Raw genomic sequence first — 19,803 nt, 5'->3', positions numbered from 1 at the left:
CATCCCTGGATAGATACGGGAGGAAAAGATTTCCCTCTACCCTCTTAAGTACAGTATGTGAAGGCTGTAAATTAAACTGATAAAACACAGGTTAACACTAGAAAGGGTTTATTTATGCATATGGAGGCCTTCATAGAGAAGAAGTGAAGACCTTAAAGAAGCAGTTAGACTCAGGAGCTTATACGCCATTTTAAGAAAGGGAAAGAACTTGTAGGTGAGTGACAAGAGAAGGAAAAGGGGTTCGGCCTTTTCGGGGTGGTAAGCTGTGGGAAGGAGATGAATGGAAGACAAGGGTTATTATAGTGAGGGTTGTCTGTGCAGGGTCCACCTCGGTGCTGACCTTCTGGGTCCAGTGATGAGGGCTGTTCTCTTCCTGGTACTGGAGAGGGCAGGAGGGGGAACACCTTCCTGAAGGGTAAGTCACGCCCTGCTTTGGGGCGGGCAGTGCGAGGGCACAGGGCTCTCTCTGCATTTGCTCCTGCTTAACTGCCCTCAGATCAAATCAATCCTTATGCCACAGTGATACATTATTTTGGGGTGGCATACTCTGACCCCCAACTCAGCTACCCTAAGGATGAATCGTGTTTCCTGAAAACTGATGTCCACATGGCATCTCAGAATATGACCTTATTTGGAAGCAAGTTGTCTTCGCAGTTGTAATTAGTGAGGGATCTGGAGATGAATTCATCCTGAACTTCGGGTGGGCCTCAAATCCAGTGACTGGTGTCCTTACCAGAAGAAGAGAGGAGACAGAGAGACACACAGGGAAGACGGCCATGTGAAGATGTGGGCCGAGATTGGAGGGATGCTGCCACGGGCCAAGGAGCCAAGGATGGGGCCATCTGAAGCTGGAAGAGGCAAGGAAGGATTATTTCCTAGAGCCTTCAGAGAGAGCAGGACCCTGCGGACACCTTGGTTGTGCGACTCTCGGCCCCTGAACTGCGAGAATAAATCTCGGTCGCTGAAGCCACCCCACGTGGATCACTTTGTTTTAGCAGCCAGAGGAAAACTAGTACACAAAGGGGCGTCTCATCAAGATGCTGTAGTAAGTGCGTGCCCACATGCCCATCTAGGGGCCCGAAATCCCAACGCAGGGCTTCATAGTGAATTCTTGCACTTTTCACATGTGCTGGGAGTAGGAGGGCTTTTATATAGGACGTACATTTTAAGACTTTCATACATATTCCCAGATTCTGCTGCCACCTACGCATCTGCAGATAGTCAATCACCAGGACTTCTAAAAACTGTGATACAATAATAGAACATTTCCTCCTTTGCCAATTAGCTTGTCAGCAGTTACTTTAATATCTAAAATATTTTAACGGTTTCTTTCATCTCAGCAGAAAGTCTTTTCACCCAGGGGGCTGTGACTCAAACATGTACTTCAGCCCAGAGGCGAAACTATTTCACCTATTATCCCATATTTTTGTGATTTGGGTCTTTGTGACTGTGGATCACAGGCCTGGAACTGAATGAAAATTCTAACCAAACGCTTGAATGTAAAGTGTTGAGGAAGCAGGCAACATTCACCCCAAATGTTAGACATTCAGCCAGAGAGGCGACGAATCAAACCCTGACATTCTGGGAGACCGTGTTTTTATTACGAGCGGAAATATTCAGTGGGTAGTTGTTATCTCTACTCACAATACCTAAAACGCAGGAGTTTGAGGTTGGCATTTCAGCAGTATAGAGCAATCGCCTTTGAGCACAAGTTTTCAGCTCTCGTAAACGGTACCACATTTTCAACACTTCACAAAGCATCCCACACACCAGCCCCTGGAGGCAGACATGGGTATTCAATAGAACGCTTAAACACATCCACTCCCTTCCATTCCAGGCTTTATGACCTAAGGCCATGCCTACGTCATTTAACATGAACATGAACAGAGACGGGGAAAAATAAAGAAGCAAGAAGTCCAGATTCACTTCCTTCGATTTGGTCATTTTTTTGGTACAGGCTTGTCTATTCCAGGCTCCTGCTACTGTCCTGAACGTTTCACAGATCTTCCTCCACTTACAATGGGGCCATGTCCTTATGAAGCATCATAAATTGAAAATACTGTAAGTAGAAAATGCATTGAATACACTTGACCTAGCAAACATCACAGACTAGCCCAGCCGACCCTATCTGTAGTCAGAACACTGGCAATAGCCTAGAGCGGGGCAAAATCGTCTAACACAGAGCCTATTTTATACGAAAGCACTGAAGGCCTCATGTGATTTATTGAACAAACACTGTAGTGGAAGTGAGAAGCAGAACGGTTCTGAGTGTTAGGGACGTTCCCCCTGTGATCCCAGGCCGACGGGGAGCGGCCGCTGCCCAGCATCACGACGGAGGATGGGCTGCCTCTCACTAGCCCGGGAAAACACCAACGTTCTCAGTCTGAAGCACGGTTTCTACTGAGTGAGTATCGCTTCCCGCCACCGTAAAGTCCAAACCCTGTACGTCGGGGAGCGTCTGTACTTGTTTCTGTTGACTAAGTTGATCCAACGCTGACACGGAGCCCAACGCGTCTTGGGCCAAGAGCTGCCCCTGGAGAAGTGTGGGCTTCAAGTTCTGTGCCCGGGCATCTTCCTCAGTGTCTCCACCCCCGAGGCTCTTCGGGGACCCACCCCCATCCCGTTTACCATCCCAATCGTCGCCCAGGAGCCCGGCAGGCTGATCCTATTGTCTCTCCTTGTCAGGCAAGTGGAACGATTGGATCTGAAGAGTCTCGGGAGACGAGCGCCCACCCACGAATGGCCACTGCCTTTAACGTGAAAGGAAACGATAAACTCGGTGCTCGGCTCCAACCTCGCAGACCCGGTCTGTTCAAAGAGGAACGCATTTGGTGGTACTTCGGTTCCGGCATTAGGCCAGACAAGCAGCACTAACGCCCAGACACACATCCGCCTGCTTGTATGCAGGTGGACGCATACACTCTGCATGCACGTGAAGCCACTGATGGTGAGGGACACGGACGGTAAGCACTTCCCGAGAGCGGGGAGGATGCGGCCAAGAGAGTGATGCACACAGGTGTGTACTGATATGGGTCCGAGGGCATCAGTGCCCAAGGGCGGTTAAGAAAAGGCCATATTATATCCCCATATACCCTAGTATATTATATTAGAAAGACCTCTAAGCTATATGCACAACAGAATATTTGGGATGACTCCACATTATGAGAAAAATTCACTATATGTTCTGACAGTATATTGTATGTTCATACTAAAGGGTCTGGAAGAACACAGACCCGATATGGTTATTACTCCAGAAAGGTGAAATTTTTTTTTTTTTTTTTTTTTTTTCGGTACGTGGTCCTCTCACTGTTGTGGCCTCTCCCGTTGCGGAGCACAGGCTCCAGATGTGCAGGCTCAGTGGCCATGGCTCATGGGTCCAGCCGCTCCACGGCTTGTGGGATCTTCCCTGACCGGGACACGAACCCGTGTCCTCTGCATCGGCAGGCGGACTCTCAACCACTGCGCCACCAGGGAAGCCTGAAAGGTGAAAATTTGAAAGAAGGACTGGGACGAAGGCTGAGGATGAGGAGACAGTGATTTCCGATGTACATTTGCATTTCTGTATTTTTTGCACTTTTTGTCATTAAAAACAAATATTTAAACACGTGTCTTAAAACCTATTTGTATTTTACCTGTTTTTAAACTATAACTACTAGGAAACACTAATTGAAAAAGTGGGCAAAGAAGATGAAGCAACAATTGATGAAGGAACTGTGGTCGATAACACCCGAAAAATCAAAGAAATGCATATTTAAATGATGAAAATGTAAAAAGTAAAATCTATGAAGATTACAAGAGTGGGTTTTTTTTAGTTTGAATATTTTATTCTATTGAAGTATAGTTGATTTACAATATTTTATTAGTTTCAGGTATACAACATAGTGATTTGATATTTTTGTAGATTATATTCCATATAAAGTTATTATAAAATATTGGCTCTATTCCCTGTGCTGTGCAATATATCCTTGTAGCTTATTTATTTTATACATAGTAGTTTACACCACTTAATCCCCTACCCTTATTTTGTCCCTCCCCCTTCCCTCTAAGCGTGTTTTTGATTGGGGTCCCAAAGGTTGTCAGGGTGTCAGGCATGGCTACAGGGATTTCTATACCTTACTGGGAAAAGCATAAATTGGCAAAACTGAAAGAGAAATACTGCAGCAAAGAAATCATACAGTTATGTACACCCCTGAACTCAGAAACTCAACCTCTAGAAATTTATCGGAATGAGATAAACACAGATATAAAGAATCATGTGACTACAAGGTGATTGTAGCAGAATTGCCAACACCTTAAATGTCCAATGAAGTGAAAGAGGTACGAAAAACTTTGCAATATTCACATGTGGAGGGACGTCTGGCCAATGACAGCGACAGTAGAGGGTATTAGAAGTGTACAGAAAGATGGGAATGATATATAAAAGACTCAAAAAACCCAAAACCCACAAAGCAGTTTTACATAATGATGCCATTTTGTGGGGAAAAGAAAAAAAAATTCTCCAGGTCTTGCTACATTGAAGCGAGTATGGGAAATGTGTACGTCGATCATTCCAGGGGCAGGATCACAGCTCATCTCCAGTGTGTTCTTTAGCCTTGCAGTTGTCTTCTAGCTTTAAAAAGAACATGTACTAATCTGATGCTTTGAAACGGAGATGATATTTTAAGAGTTGCATCACACAGACTTGGTCTAAAGTCAGCACACCCAACAGGGCAGAGTTGAGAGCAGGGTGGCCTCGGATGGGAACGGACATACACCACACAGAGTTATCCCACTTTGTCTCTAAGGTGGACCCCAAATCTACTAGTCTAAGCAGTAACCACTTTACTGGGCTTTCAAAAACGTTAGCTCATTCTAATTGAATGTAACCCAGTGAAAATTGTAGACCGTACCATTCTTTTTTTTTTCCTTTTTTTTTTATACAGCAGGTTCTTATTAGTCATCCATTTTATACACATCAGTGTATACATGTCAATCCCAATCCCCCAATTCATCACACCACCACTCCCATCCCCGCTGCCACTTTCCCCCCTTGGTGTCCATATGTTTGTTCTCTACATCTGTGTCTCTATTTCTACCCTGCAAACTGGTTCATCTGTACCATTTTTCTGGGTTCCACATATATGCATTAATATACGATATTTGTTTTTCTCTTTCTGACTTGCTTCACTCTGTATGACAGTCTCTAGGTCCATCCATGTCTCAGCAAATGACCCCATTTCGTCCCTTCTTATGGCTGAGTAATATTCCACTGTATATATGTACTATGTCTTCTTTATCCATTCGTCTGTCAATGGGCATATAGGTTGCTTCCATGACCTGGCTATTGTAAATAATGCTGCAATGAACATTGGGGTGCATGTGTCTTTTCGAATTATGGTTTTCTCTGGGTATAGGCCCAGTAGTGGGATTGCTGGGTCATATGGTAATTCTATTTTTAGTTTTTTAAGGAACCTCCATACTGTTCTCCATAGTGGCTGTATCAATTTACATTCCCACCCACAGTGCAAGAGGGTTCCCTTTTCTTGACACCCTCTCCAGCATTTGTTGTTTGTACATTTTCTGATGAAGCCCATTCTAGCTGGTGTGAGGTGATACCTCATTGTAGTTTTGATTTGCATTTCTCTAATAATTAGTGATGTTGAGCATCTTTTCATGTATTTGTTGGCAATCTGTATATCTGCTTTGGAGAAATGTCTACTTAGGTCTTCTGCCCATTTTTCAATTGGGTTGTTTTCTTTTTTTTGATATTGAGCTGCATGAGCTGCCTGTATATTTTGGAGATTAATCCTTTGTCCGTTGATCCGTTTGCAAATATTTTCTCCCATTCTGAGGGTTGTCTTTTCGTCTTGTTTATGGTTTCCTTTGCTGTGCAAAAGCTTTGAAGTTTCATTAGGTCCCATTTGTTTATTTTTGTTTTTATTTCCATTACTCTAGGAGGTGGATCAAAAAAGATCTTGCTGTGATTTATGTCAAACAGTGCTCTTCCTCTGTTTTCCTCTAAGAGTTTTATAGTGTCCCGTCTTATATTTAGGTCTCTAATCCATTTTGAGTTTATTTTTGTGTACAGTGTTAGGGAGTGTTCTAATTTCATTCTTTTACATGTAGCTGTCCAGTTTTCCCAGCACCACTTATTGAAGAGACTGTCTTTCTCCATTGTATATCCTTGCCTCCTTTGTCATAGATTAGTTGACCATAGGTGCATGGGTTTACCTCTGGGCTTTCTATCTTGTTCCACTGATCTATGTTTCTGTTTTTGTGCCAGTACCATATTGTCTTGATTACTGTAGCTTTGTAGTATATTCTGAAGTCAGGGAGTCTGATTCCTCCAGCTCCATTTTTTTCTCTCAAGACTGCTTTGGCTATTCGGGGTCTTTTGTGTTTCCATACAAATTGTAATATTTTTTGTTCTAGTTCTTTGAAAAATACCAGTGGTAGTTTGATAGGGATTGCATTGAATCTGTAGATTGCTTTGGGTAGTATAGTCATTTTTACAATGTTGATTCTTCCAATCCAAGAACATGGCATATCTATCTGTTTGTATCATCTTTAATTCTTTCATCAATGTCTTGCAGTTTTCTGCATACAGGTCTTTTGTCTCCTTAGGTAGGTTTATTCCTAGGTATCTTATTCTTTTGGTTGCAGTGGTAAATGGGAGTGTTTCCTTAATATCTCTTTCAGATTTTTCATCATTAGTTATAGGAATGGAAGAGATTTCTGTGCATTAATTTTGTATCCTGCAACTTTACCAAATTCATTGATTAGCTCTAGTAGTTTTCTGGTGGCATCTTTAGGATTCTCTATGTATAGTATCATGTCATCTGCAAACAGTGACAGTTTTACTTCTTCTTTTCCAATTTGTATCCCTTTTATTTCTTTCTCTTCTCTGATTGCCGAGGCTAGGACTTCCAAAACTATGTTGAATAATAGTGGCGAGAGTGGACATCCTTGTCTTGTTCCTGATGTTAGAGGAAATGCTTTCAATTTTTCACCATTGAGAATGATGTTTGCTGTGGGTTTGTCGTATATGGCCTTTATTATGTTGAGTAGGTTCCCTCTATGCCCACTTTCTGGAGAGTTTTCATCATAAATGGGTGTTGAATTTTGTCAAAAGCTTTCTCTGCATCTATTGAGATTTTCATATGGTTTTTATTCTTCAGTTTGTTAATATGGTGTATCACATTGATTGATTTGCATATATTGAAGAATCCTTTCATCCCTGGGATAAATTCCACTTGATCGTGGTGTATGATCCTTTTAATGTGTTGCTGGATTCTGTTTGCTAGTATTTTGTTGAGGATTTTTGCATCTATATTCATCAGTGAAATTGTAGACCGTAACATTCTTAATGGGACAGTGGTTAAGGTTACAGAAAAGTGCTAAGATGTGGGCGATCCTATTTGTCCTTCAAATAGAACAAGACCCGAAGCACAATACTCTCCTTTAGACTTTCACATGATGCTGGCTTTCATGGCTGGCCTCTTCGAAGGAAAAGGAGGAAAATTAGAGCATGCATGACTCCCTGCCCTCCACACTTCTGTGACTCCCAGTCGCAGGGAAAACAAAGGAAGGGGTCCCAGATGGAGCAACACCCTTTCTCCCAGCACACAAAAGACTATTTTTACATTGACTCAGGAGAGAACGTGCATAAAAATTTAGCCTTTGGATCTGCTAGCTATCTGCAGGCTTCAGGAAAGGGGAGTAAAGGACTGCATTTCTCCATTAGTGTTTGAATGAGGGTCCTGATGTTATGTCAATATCTTGGTCTTAGAACAAACCTCCTCGGAGGCTCTGAGATGATGAAGAAGCCAGGGGTGGGAAAACTGGTCTTCCCACCCCAGGGTCACACTCCCAAGGACCCACCCTGGTCTGCTTTGCTCCCTCCTCATTTCATGGGTGGAGGTGGCCGACATGCCATCTTTCATATTTCGGAGCGAAGCTTCTCAAACTTTAATGCGCCCACAAACCCACCAGGGGTCTTCTTAAAATGACAGATTCTGCAGGTCTGGGGTGGGACCCGAGACTAGGTTTCCTACCAGCTTCCACGTAAACCAATGCTGCTGGTCCCAGACCACGCCCAAATGGGAAGGTGTACAACAACGTAAGAGGAAAAAGTAATATTTTCTTGCCTATGAGAATTTTCCGTAGTTTCATATGTTCAATTCATGCACTATTTCTGCATGTACTCACTTTTTTCTCCCAGAATGTAGACTGGGTGATTCCAACAGAATGAAATGTCCCTGAAATCAGTAAAACAGTAAAGAAATAGATGTTCCAGGGCGGTGGAAGCCATCAGTCTGGAAGCTGAGGAACCTGTCTAATTTCATGGAAACTGAAACAACTAGGCTGTCATCATGCCCCCTGAGGACACAGGACAAAAATATGATTTAAGACCACAGTTATGATGAGCCAGCTTGGCGTTAGGAATGGGGGCACATAACGTTGGCATTTCCTGGGTCAATCCTTTATCATTGCATAGAAGCAAAACACTGAGACATTAAGTCAACGTATAACACCAAGATATAACAGGAAAGTGTAAAACAAAAGCCATTCTTTCTATATATATGCATACATCAACAGCCCAGCAAAGAGGTCCCTTCATCCGACTCACTCAACGTAATGGGCATTCAGAATTGTCCTGCTCGTCAATTTCCATGAGACCTCCACTCACACAAACTATTTGGTGAATTTTTTTCTGCAGACTTTATTGAAGATACAATAAGGGATGTGGAGGGGGTTACAGTTCACACGTGTCACAGCTTATAATCCTCCAGAACTTTACTGCCTTGTGTGTCTTTTAAAGTTTGCTCTCTCCTGTCCACGCTCCTTTGATGATCTGCACCCTCTCAACGAAGCAAGGCCACCAAACACATATGCCCTAGCAAACTCCATGCTCCGTAAAACCAAAGGGTGCTGCTCCCCTTCATGTGGCTATTTATCAAACACGAACCGTTTTTCTTGTGTGTACGTGTAACGGTTAATGTTACGTGTCAACTTGACCGGGCCAAGGGATGCCCCGAGAGCTGGTGAAACATTATTTCTGAGTGTGTCTGTGAGGCTGTTCTGGAGGAGATGAAGCATTCGAGTGAGAAGACTGGGTAAAGAAGATCCACTATCACCGGCGTGGGTGGGCATCATCTAACCCATTGAGGGCCTGAACAGAACAAAAAGGCCGAGGAAGGGTAAATTCCCTCGCCACCTCTTCCTGTGCTGGCATGTCCATCTTTCCCTGCCCTCAGATTTTGAAGCTCCTGACTCTTGGGCCGTTGGGCTGTGGGACTTACACCAATAGCTTTCCAGATATCAGACCTTTGGCCTCAGGTTGAGAGTTAAACCACTGGCTGTTCTGGTTCTCAGGCCTGAACTACACCACCAGCTTTCCTGGTTCTCCAACTCGCAGACAGCAGCTAGTAGGACTTCTCGGCCGCCTTAACAATGCGAGCCAATTCCTATAACAAATCTCCTCTGACATCTATCTATCCATATACCTTATTGGTTATGTTTCTTTGGAGAACCCTGGCTAATATGGTCGGTAAGGTCTCATCTCCCACCCCAAGTTGCTAATAGCTTGCAGGAGTCTCCCTACAAGAATCCTATAAAGCAAAATTTTCTTTCATGTATTTTTTGTTTACAGAAATTGCTTTCTGTTCCCCTTAGGGTAATGTCAAACTCCATGAATTAGTTGTCTACATACCAATGATCTGCAAACTTTAACAGTCTAACACAGCGCATACTTATTACCTTATATTTTCTCTGGGACAGAGCTCTGGTCGTGGGGTAGCTAGATCTTCTGCTTCAGAATCTTTCATGAGGCTGCAGTCAGGGTGCTGGCCAGGGCTGGGATCTTATCTGAAGGCTCCAGTGGGGAAAGATCCACTTCTAAGCTCACTCACATGCTGTTGGGAGGATTTAGTTCCTCACGGCCTGCTGGCCAGAGTTAGACCTGCCATTTGGAACCTTGCCGTGTCTCAACGCAGACACTTTTTTCCAAGAGAGAGAGTCTGCTGCAGGATGGAGTCCCACTTTTATACCCTAATCACAAAAGTGATTTCGCATCCTTTGCCATATTTATTTGTCAGACATTATTCTGAGTGTTTCTGGGAGGATGTTTTTGGATGAGATTAACAGTTAAACAGGCAGATTGAGTGAAGCTGATTGCCCTCCCTAATGTGGGTGGGCCTCGTCTCATCAGGTGAAGGCCTGAATAGCTCCAAAAGGCTGACTTCCCCCCTGTAAGAAGGGAAGTCATGCCTAACTTCAATCATACCTTCTGTATTAACACTCACTAAAAATGCCAGGACATTCCGGTTGCCCTTGATTTACTAGAGAAGAAAAGGTTTGAAGCACCAGTAACTGGGAAGTATTTGGATTCCCTGTGGGAGAGGATACATCTCAAAACAGAAACCTGAACATACTTTCACTCTTAGTGAGTATGATATACAGGAGGTATGGCTGGAGTCATCCTGGAATAATACTGCTAGATCGGGGTTTTATTCACGCACCCGGCGGCCTCATCTCTTCTTCTGTTGGGTGTGGCCATGGAAATGCCCATTGTTGAGAACTTAGAATCTCAAGGGGAGTAGAGTGGTGTACTCAGCTGTACAGTTATTTGTACAGCCCCCGCTGAATTAGGAACAATTTTGCTTTCCTGAATACTTTTCTCCTTGGCTTGTATTTTTAAGTCAATGTTTTGTTTTGGAATGATTTTAGATTTACGGAAAAGTTGTAAAGATAGCAGGGAGATTTCCCATACATCCTTCACCCGTTTACCCTATGGTTAACATTTCACATAACCATGGCACGCTGGTCAAACCAGGAAACCGACCACAGGACATCACTGTTCACTGTACTTCAGACTTTACGAGGGTTTTCCCAGTTTTTTCCAACAGTGATGTGTTTCTGTTCGAGGACACCACACTGCACTTTGTTATCGTGCCTTAGTCTCCTTTACACTGTGACAGAGTCTCAGAGTTTCCTTGTTCTTCATGATATTGACAGATATTTTTTAGAATGTCCCTCAATCTGAGCGTGTCTGATGCTCTTCTGAATATTAAACAGGGGCTATGGGTTTTGGGGAATAAATCCTCAGAGTTGAGGCACCCCTTCCCATTGCGTCATATCATGATTTCCACATGACTCACCAGGGACGACATAAACCATGATCAGCTGGTAAAGATAATTAGCGTCTGTCGAGTTTCTCCACTGTTAATCACTCCATGTTTAGTGCAATCACGGGATTTTAAAAAAATGCATTCGTTTTCAAAATGCCTAAAGTCATGGCTACTTCTTACTTCTATGGAGTTTCTTTTTTCTATTTTCAATTTATTTCTAATTCAATTGCATCTTTGTTGTTTGCTTTCAGAAAAAAAAAAAGTTCTTAAACACCATATTCCTCATAGAATTCTGCTGAAACCTGGAGGCTATTCTTGGTTGGGATGAAAGGAGATCTGTCTTCTGAGCATCTCTAAGGTATGAGGGAATGCCATAAATATTTTATATACGTTTCCTACTTACATTTCACGAGAGCCCTCTACATTAAATATTAACAGACATTTTTTTTTCAAATGAAGGAACCAATTTTCCCAAGGCCCCAATTAAAGACAGAAAGTAATAAAACGGGTAGGAGAGAACCCAAATGCTTAAGCCAGAAGGTCTACGATCACCCACAAGCTGCTCAAATTTGACTCTTGCCCTTGTACTACATAGACTCCTCGCCCCCCCAAAAAAGAACAGGTCTATGCCCTACAGCATAAGCATTTCCTAAACATGAGTGCCTTGAATATTTTCTCCTGCAGACCCCATGCTCCAAGTGGTCTCCCCAGATACCACTTGTCCTGCAAGCTTAGCTGAAGCCCAGCTCCTCCGCTGAGCTCTCCCTGACTATGACACCCACAACAAAGTTTCCTCCTTGTGCTCAGTGTGCCCCCTCTAGCACTCAGTGGCCCTGGATGACGTCTGCCCTCCCCTGCTGCCAGCTTGTCAAACAGGGTCAGCTAACCCTGCACCATGCCTTGGGCAGGATACGTGTGCCAGCCCTGACGAGCAGTGCCTGTGTGCTAACAACCTCCTGGGAGAGCCCTCCAGCTTCCTGGCTGGAGCCCAGGATTGCACGCTGCTCAGCACACCCCAGCTCCCCTCCTGGGGCCTCCCCTTGCATTTGCCTATGTGCTCATGAAAAAGTTCGCCATCCGCAAAGTTAGAGGGGGCTTTCTTCAAGACTGCCGTCACGTCTGATGCCAACCGCAAGCCCTGGTGGGTGCATGTCCCAACACCACTATCAGTTCAATAGTTCGCAAGAAGGACTCACAGGACTCAAGGAAGCTGTTGTGCTCATGGTTATGGCTGACTACCAGCTAAGTGAGACAGATGGAAGTCAGCCAAGGGGAAAGGCTTATAGGGAGGTGTCCAGGAATGCTGCGAACATGGTCCATCCAGAGTCACAGATGGGTTACATTCCCAGCCAACACGTATGGAGGACTGCCAACCAGGAAAGCCCACCTCAGACTGTGTCCAACTTTTTTTTTTTTTTTTTTTTTTTTTGCGGTACGTGGGCCTCTCACTGTTGTGGCCTCTCCCGTTGCGGAGCACAGGCTCCGGACGCGCAGGCTCAGCGGCCATGGCTCACGGGCCTAGCTGCTCCGCGGCATGTGGGATCTTCCTGGACCGGGGCACGAACCCGCGTCCCCTGCATCGGCAGGCGGACTCTCAACCACTGCGCCACCAGGGAAGCCCTCCAACTTTTAACTGTGGCTCCATCCCATAAGAGTGATTGACGGACCCCATGACTGAGCTCACAGTCCAGCCACTCAGGATGTCAGGCTGATACTTACAACAAAGGCCCCCGCCCTATGTCACATGGTTAGGTGTTCTGGCATGGCTGGTCCCCCCTACCCTAAATCAGTTACACTATCCAGTGACCCAAGCCCCCCAGGCAGGCAAAGACGCCCTGTCAGGCAGGACATTCCAAGGGCTTAGAGCTCACCTCCCAGGAGCTGAGGGGCAAAGGCCAGATCTGTTTCTGACCAAGATTAAATTCTTGACTACACAGTCTTGGAGACCTTCATCCTCCTTTTTGACTTTTAGCTCTGCAAGCGTTTCTCACCATAACCAGAATATGTGGGCACACATACACCCAAATGTTGACAAGGATGTTTCCCCTGGTCCATGCTGGGATCGTAAGCAATTTTTCTAGTTTCTCATTTATACTTTTCTACTACATCCATATTCTCTTCAAGAATGGTTGCTTCTATCATTAGGTTTGGAAAACAAATTTTAATGAGGCTTTTTTCCACATGTTGCTCACCCAATTAGCTCACTATGTGCTCCATGATTTATCCCATCAGTGAGTCATTTATATAAAATAATATTTTCAGGGATGTATGCTTTTTTCCTTCTCTGAATGATGCGGAAAATAACTAAACAAAGATATGTTAAGGATAATTTAAAGTCTCCTCATTAATTAGAACAATGTATCTTTTAAAGTACAATCCCGTATATGGGAAACAGTAGAGGTTTCTCAAAAAACTAAAAATAGAACTATTATATGACCCAGGAATGCCACTCAGGGGTATTTATCTGAAAATAAATACCTAACACGAATGAAAAATGGAATCACTAACTTGAAAAAAAAACCATGTACACCAATGTTCATAGCAGCACTATTTACAGTAACAATGAAGTGGAAGCAACCTAAATGTCCATCACAGATGAATGGATAAAGAAGATGTGTTATACACACACAATGGAATACTACTCAGCCATATAAAGGAACAAAATTCTGCCATTTGCAGCAACATGGATAGATTTGGAACACATTACACTAAGTGAAGTAAGTCAGACAGAGATAGAGAAATACCATATGATATCACTCATATGGGGAATCTAAAAAATACAACAAACTAGTGAATATAACAACAACAACAAAAGCAGACTCACAAATATAGAGAACAAAACTAGTGATTACCAATGGGGACAGGGAAGGGGGGCGCAAAATAGCACTTTCCAAAGTGACACAAAGCAGTCACTTTGGAAAGTTCTTCTTTAGTTAAATGTGTCCCAGAGTGTACATCTAAGTGAGGACAGTCGTTCAAAGATGCAAACTTCTACGCCATGAATTTCTGCCAGTGATAAAGTTTCCTTCAATTTTGCCATGGCCGTTGCAAAGGGCTGTCTTGGTTTTAGTTTTTCCTTTTTCTAGTTCCATACAAGGTTGATATTTAGTGTTTAAAGTTTGCTTTATATGGTTATTGTTGGTCTCATTCTATGTTTTCTGAAAACTCCATCCCTAGTCCAACTCTATGTAAATAGTTTCGTCTCTGACTGACAGGCAATGATGTCTCACCTCTGTCTTAATTCTTCATTCTAAGAATAAATGTTTGCACACTGATTGAGTTAGGAAGCATTTGACGTGCATTAAGCTACCCCCGGCAGGACACTGACAGACCAGAGCTGGTGCTTCCGAGGAGGTTGAGCTGCAGGTACAGGCAGAGCGGACGTGGCCAGCTCAGACGTGGTCAGTGTCACCTGCAATGGAGAGCATGTGCCGCAGGGCAGCGGAGCCTCTGTTCCACACGGTCACTCGGGGATCCAAGTAGTCACACTCCCTGCGGCTTCAAGGCACAGCCCGCAGGGTCCCCAAGGGTGTCAGTGCTGCCGCCGGCTGGGAGGTACAGGAGGGAATTCTCCTGTTGGGTCTGGCACCCTTCACTTCTGTCAGCTCGGCTTCTGCCTGGGAGGACGGGGTCCCACGGGCACACATCCTGCCAAGGAGGCTGGAAATGGGTGTACAGGACCGAACCGAGGCATCATGGAGGACTGACTATCGATGCTGATTGCTGCTGCCTGAATGCCCTTGGATAGATTTAACTGCAATGGATTTAACTAAATGGATCAAACGGACCATTTCCTCACTGCAAACATTTCTTTTCTTTTTTTTTTGGCCACACAGCATGCAGGATCTTAGTTCCCCGACCAGGGATGGAACCCGGCCTGGCAGTGAAAGTGCTGAGTCCTAACCACTGGGCCGCCAGGGAATTCCTGCAAGCATTTCTTGAGAGAGGACAGGGCCGTCGCCGTGTTCAGGCCAATACTCTACCTGCCAGTGTTTGCTTTCCTCCAGCACGATCAGGCTCTTTGTCTCTTGAGAACAGAAGCGATCCCAAAGGGCTGAGCTGTTCAGTGAGAGGCTACGGTATAGGGCACGTGGACAGAATGAGCCACGTCAGGGGTGTACGGAGTTGGGGGAGAGGATGTTCATTTGCTTTTGCACAGGGTTCCCAGCACCAGAATCCTGGCGGCACTGCACCAGCCTAGGGACCCGCGCCTTGCAGTTACTTGTAAGTAGGTACCTACTGGGCCCCACCCAGTAAGAGTGGCGGCCCCTGTAGGTCATGAGAGACATTTAGAAGCGATAACCATCTGTCCACACACACACTCCCACACGAATGTTCACAGCAGCATGATGCACAACAGCCCAAACACAGAAACTAACCAAGTTCCATCAACTCATGAATGAATGAACAGGACGTGCTCCATCCCTGCAAGGCGGGGGCACTATCTGATCACAAAAAGGAATGAAGTTGTGACACCAGCTGCAACGGGGATGAGCCTCAAAAACAGGATGCCGAGTGAAAGAAGTCAGGCACGAAAGGTCACAGACTGTAGGAAATGCCCAGCAGTGGCAAATCCAGAGACACGGAGAGGAGACTGGTTATGCGTCGGGGGTGGGAGTGAGTGCTGACGGGGACCGGGTTGCTCTGGGGGAGAATGAAAACGTCCTAAAATCGACTGTGGTGATGGACGCACAGCTCTGTGAATCTGCTCAAAACTACCGCGTTGTAGAGTTTACGTGTGTGAACTGCGTGCTGTGGGGATTGCATGCCAATGAAGCCGTTATAAAGGCAAGCCACGAGAGGGAAGACATATGGGAACATAAGTTTATGTATGACTGATTCACTTTGTTATAAAGCAGAAACTAACACACCATTGTAAAGCAATTATACCCCAATAAAGATGTTAAAAAAAAAAAAAAAAAGGCAAGCCACGAAGTGCCTGATGGGGGCGTGCAGTGAGCTTGTCCCGGCGGGGCACTTCCTCCTGGAGACCCCTGGATGCCCTGGGACTCCCACAGCAGCCTCCACCAGCAGAGTGGCCGTCTCCTGACCGTGACACAATGGCATTCCCTGAGACAGGATTACACACAACATTCCCCTGTACATCCTCAGCTGCTTCCTTCACATGCCAAGTGCGCAGATCCAGCACGCCCAAGGGGCAGAGAATTTCTATCGATGTTCCCACCAAGATCCCTACACAGGGTTCACCCAAGACAGTGTTTGTTTTAGAGAGCAAAACCTTTTATTTGTTTGTTTTTGCTTCTGCTGAGGTTTAGTACCTTTTGTTGTTGTTGTTGAAGTATAGTTGATTTACAACCTTGTGTTAGTTTCAGGTGTACAGCACAGTGATTCACTTATACATATCTATATCTGTATAGATATAGATATTCTTTTTCATATTCTTTTCCATTATGGTTTATCTCAAAATACTGAATATAGTTCCCGGTGCTATATAGTAGGACCTTGTTGTTTATCCATTCTCTATATAAGAGTTTGCATCTGTTAACCCCAAACTCTCAATCTATCCCTCCCCTTCCCCCTCCCCCTTGGCAAGCACAAGCCTGTTCTCTACATCTGTGAGTCTGTTTCTGTTTCATAGATAAGTTCACTTGTGTCATATTTTAGATTCCACATATAAGTGACATCATATGGTATTTGTCTTTCTCTTTCTGACTCACTTCACTTAGTATAATAACCTTACTCTAGGTCCATCCATGTTGCTGTAAATGGCATTATTTCATTCCTTTTTTTATGGCTGAGTGGTATTCCATTGTGTGTGTGTGTGTGTGTGTGTATATCACATCTTCTTCATCCACTCATCGGTCGATGGACACTCGGGTTGTTTCCATGTACCCAAGACAATGTTGAACTTTACCCAAACCCTGTGCTCCTGGAAAACAGGGAAGGTTAAGGAATTGCCCCATCCTCTGTGTCCTGGAAAACTGCTGACTGCAAAGAACCTTCCTTCCCCACCTGAGTTAGACAGAACTCACAGATATTCCCTTTGGGCACCCAGGACAAGGCCCGACACAGACCCTCCAGATTCCCATCCTCTGTCTCATAAATGATGTCCTGAGTGGTTTGTCCCCACAGATGAACTGGAACGAAATGCTTGTGAACCAAACTTGGGTTCAGCCTCTCCTTTTGCCCCCCAGGACCTTGAACTTTGGCCCACCCTCAGTCTGAGCCAGCAGCCTCCCACCCCAGCACAGGGTGCTCTTAGGAAAATATTCTGTGGTCTACATTGGATCATGCCACCCTTTCACCCCACTTCCCTTTGCCTAGTTCCTTCTAGACTACAGGTCAAGGGGATCAACTTTGCTCCTCCTATAAAAAAAGAGGATCCCCTTCTGCTAACTGTTGCTTGCTGACCTTATAGATAGAATGTTGTCCCAAATGCAATAGCCCTGCTGCCCCTAGTGCCACAGTCTCTTTCCCTCCTTCCAAGAATCCTTTTTGAATAAAAGTCTCTCCTTACTAAGTCCGGATGTGTTTCCTTTTTTTGTTCTGACAAGCACAACCCGTGTGGGACTTTTAGGGTTAAATTCACAAAGGGTTCCTCCCAACGTCATTGCAAGTTCCGACCCTGGCATGCTTTTTCTCAACCCTGATGGAATCGATTTGTCAATATGTCTCCTTGCTTCATCTGCTGGCATCCCCTCAACCTTTCTGCTTTCTTTTAACGAGCTGAATGACCCCCCGATAAACAGATTCTCAAAACATAGTGATGATTGCACAAGCTGTTTAACGTGGAGCTTTTGGAAGAAGGCAAGTGTGCTTTCTGGTAGTGACGGGGCTGACAGTGTGTAATGAGCACTGTGGCCACCTGTAACCACAGTGGATCACAGAGGACACATCCTGGGCTCTCGCATCCCCGCTGAGCAGGGCGTGTAGGGAACCCTGTTCCCTCGGAGTTGGATTCTTCTCTTGGGCCTTTCTTCTCCTTCACCAGCTGATCCGTGCCCAGAACTCCTCCTTGTTGGCTGAGTTACTTTTTATTTGGCACTTCCGTGAAACAGTGAGTGTCTATCAGTGCATTTGTAGCCAGTGGCACCCTGGCCACTGCTGAGAGATGTAGCAGGAATCTGTTTCATCACACGGACCGCTGGAAGGGGAGACGGGGTGGCTGGGAGGTGAGGACGAATTCCTTGGGCAGGGCACAGCCCCTCCCTGCTCAGAGCTGGAGGTGAGGAGTGATTTTCCACCACACAGGGGTGAGGAGGGGCCAGGAGCCCCCGTATGGTGCGTGGAAATGTTCCCTCAGGGAAGTCATCTGGGCTGTTGGTTTTGACCCCTTCACGCTGGACATTTTGTGGGCTGTTCTGAAGAAAGAAACAGGTTCTACAGCCATCACTTCAGTCTCCTGGAAGCTGATTCCATGCATGAGGGAGGAATGGAGTATTTGGTGATGGTTGGCCAGGTTCTTCATCCGTCCTGTTTTCCTCCAAAGAAAACGCAATTGTTCCCACCATGCAGGGATACGTGACTGGCATCAGCACGCCTGCTCTGGTACTTTCCCGAGAACTGTGCTCCAGGACGCGGACGGGGGACCTACATCTATATTACAGGCAATGGACAGCTTTATTGACTAGGCAGGTGCTTTCAGACAAAGTCTTCTGCATAACGTAAAGAGCAAGTTCCTCTTTTCAGATGACCGTAATACTCTTAGTCAAAACCTTTCAATTGAAATGGCATTAGCATACATCTTACTTTCTGGAAAATGTACTGGAAACTGCATGAGAAAGGCACATTCTGTATGTTTTCTGGAGAACTAAGCTATTGGATAAAGAGGAAAACCAACTTGTTATGCAACGACCTGATTCCCCACTTTGGGGGATTCAATGACTCAATTGAAGAAATGGGTCTGGGGTTCCTCTGTGTTTAGAATGAGGCACTCACTGTTCAAGTAGCCGGGGATACAATGTTGAATAAGACATGGTCCCATCCCCCAAGACGTTTCTAACCCGCTTTTACAAATATTCCAGTCAAGAATTCCCAACTGCCATGCAAGTTTTTGTTTTTGTTTTTCCTCATAATACCATGCAATGTTAGGGTCTGGATCTGAAAACACTGACAAGAAACAATGAAGAGAAAACAGTGACGTCTACTTGGACCCAGACAGTAGTCCAAAGAATCATAAGCTAAATAACTTTGTCCTCTGTGTGATGTTTTCTTGATTATTGATAAAACCAGAAGTCGATGCATGTTTTTTGCACTAAATGGTCACAACCCAAGACTCTCTTCTTTGATTTAAGGCTCTTTGGGGTCACTGAAGTGTCATTTGGAAAACTGCTTCCTGACGCATAATGTTATGGTAATGATACCCTAAAGCCCGTGTAAGGGCTCTGCCAGGAGAGCTATTGATTTATCTCCTTCCCAGTATTGTTTTAAAACAAGAGGCAGCTGAGGGTCAAGAGAGAGACTCTGGGTTATAAGAGGCTTAATGCAACCCTAGGAATTTTTTTCTTGTTTTTTACACACTCGAGAGGAGAAAGGTTGTTCATAAATACTCATTTACAGAAACAATTTGAGAGATGCAGAAAAGACACATTTGTCTTCCATCTGAGCATAGGATTATACCCTATGTAACAATGTAGGTGAGGGAAGAGTAGAAAGTGCTGGAATATCGGGGTTATAGCGAGAATCCAAGAGACCTGGATCAAAGCCCAACTGTGCCACTCACTGATTATATCCA

The 19,803-nt window shown here is 44.8% G+C and overlaps 1 protein-coding gene across 1 annotated transcript in view; it reads right to left on the bottom strand.

Annotated features, from left to right (window-relative positions):
• The window catches only part of LOC101322511 (pseudouridine-5'-phosphatase), a 450,455-nt gene that overhangs the window by 298,944 nt on the left and 131,708 nt on the right, over positions 1–19,803 (bottom strand). The window lies entirely within an intron of this gene.

This window comes from Tursiops truncatus, chromosome X, assembly GCF_011762595.2.
Source record: "Tursiops truncatus isolate mTurTru1 chromosome X, mTurTru1.mat.Y, whole genome shotgun sequence".
Classification (NCBI taxonomy): domain Eukaryota; kingdom Metazoa; phylum Chordata; class Mammalia; order Artiodactyla; family Delphinidae; genus Tursiops; species Tursiops truncatus.
This window is presented reverse-complemented; position numbering and strand designations above follow the sequence as displayed.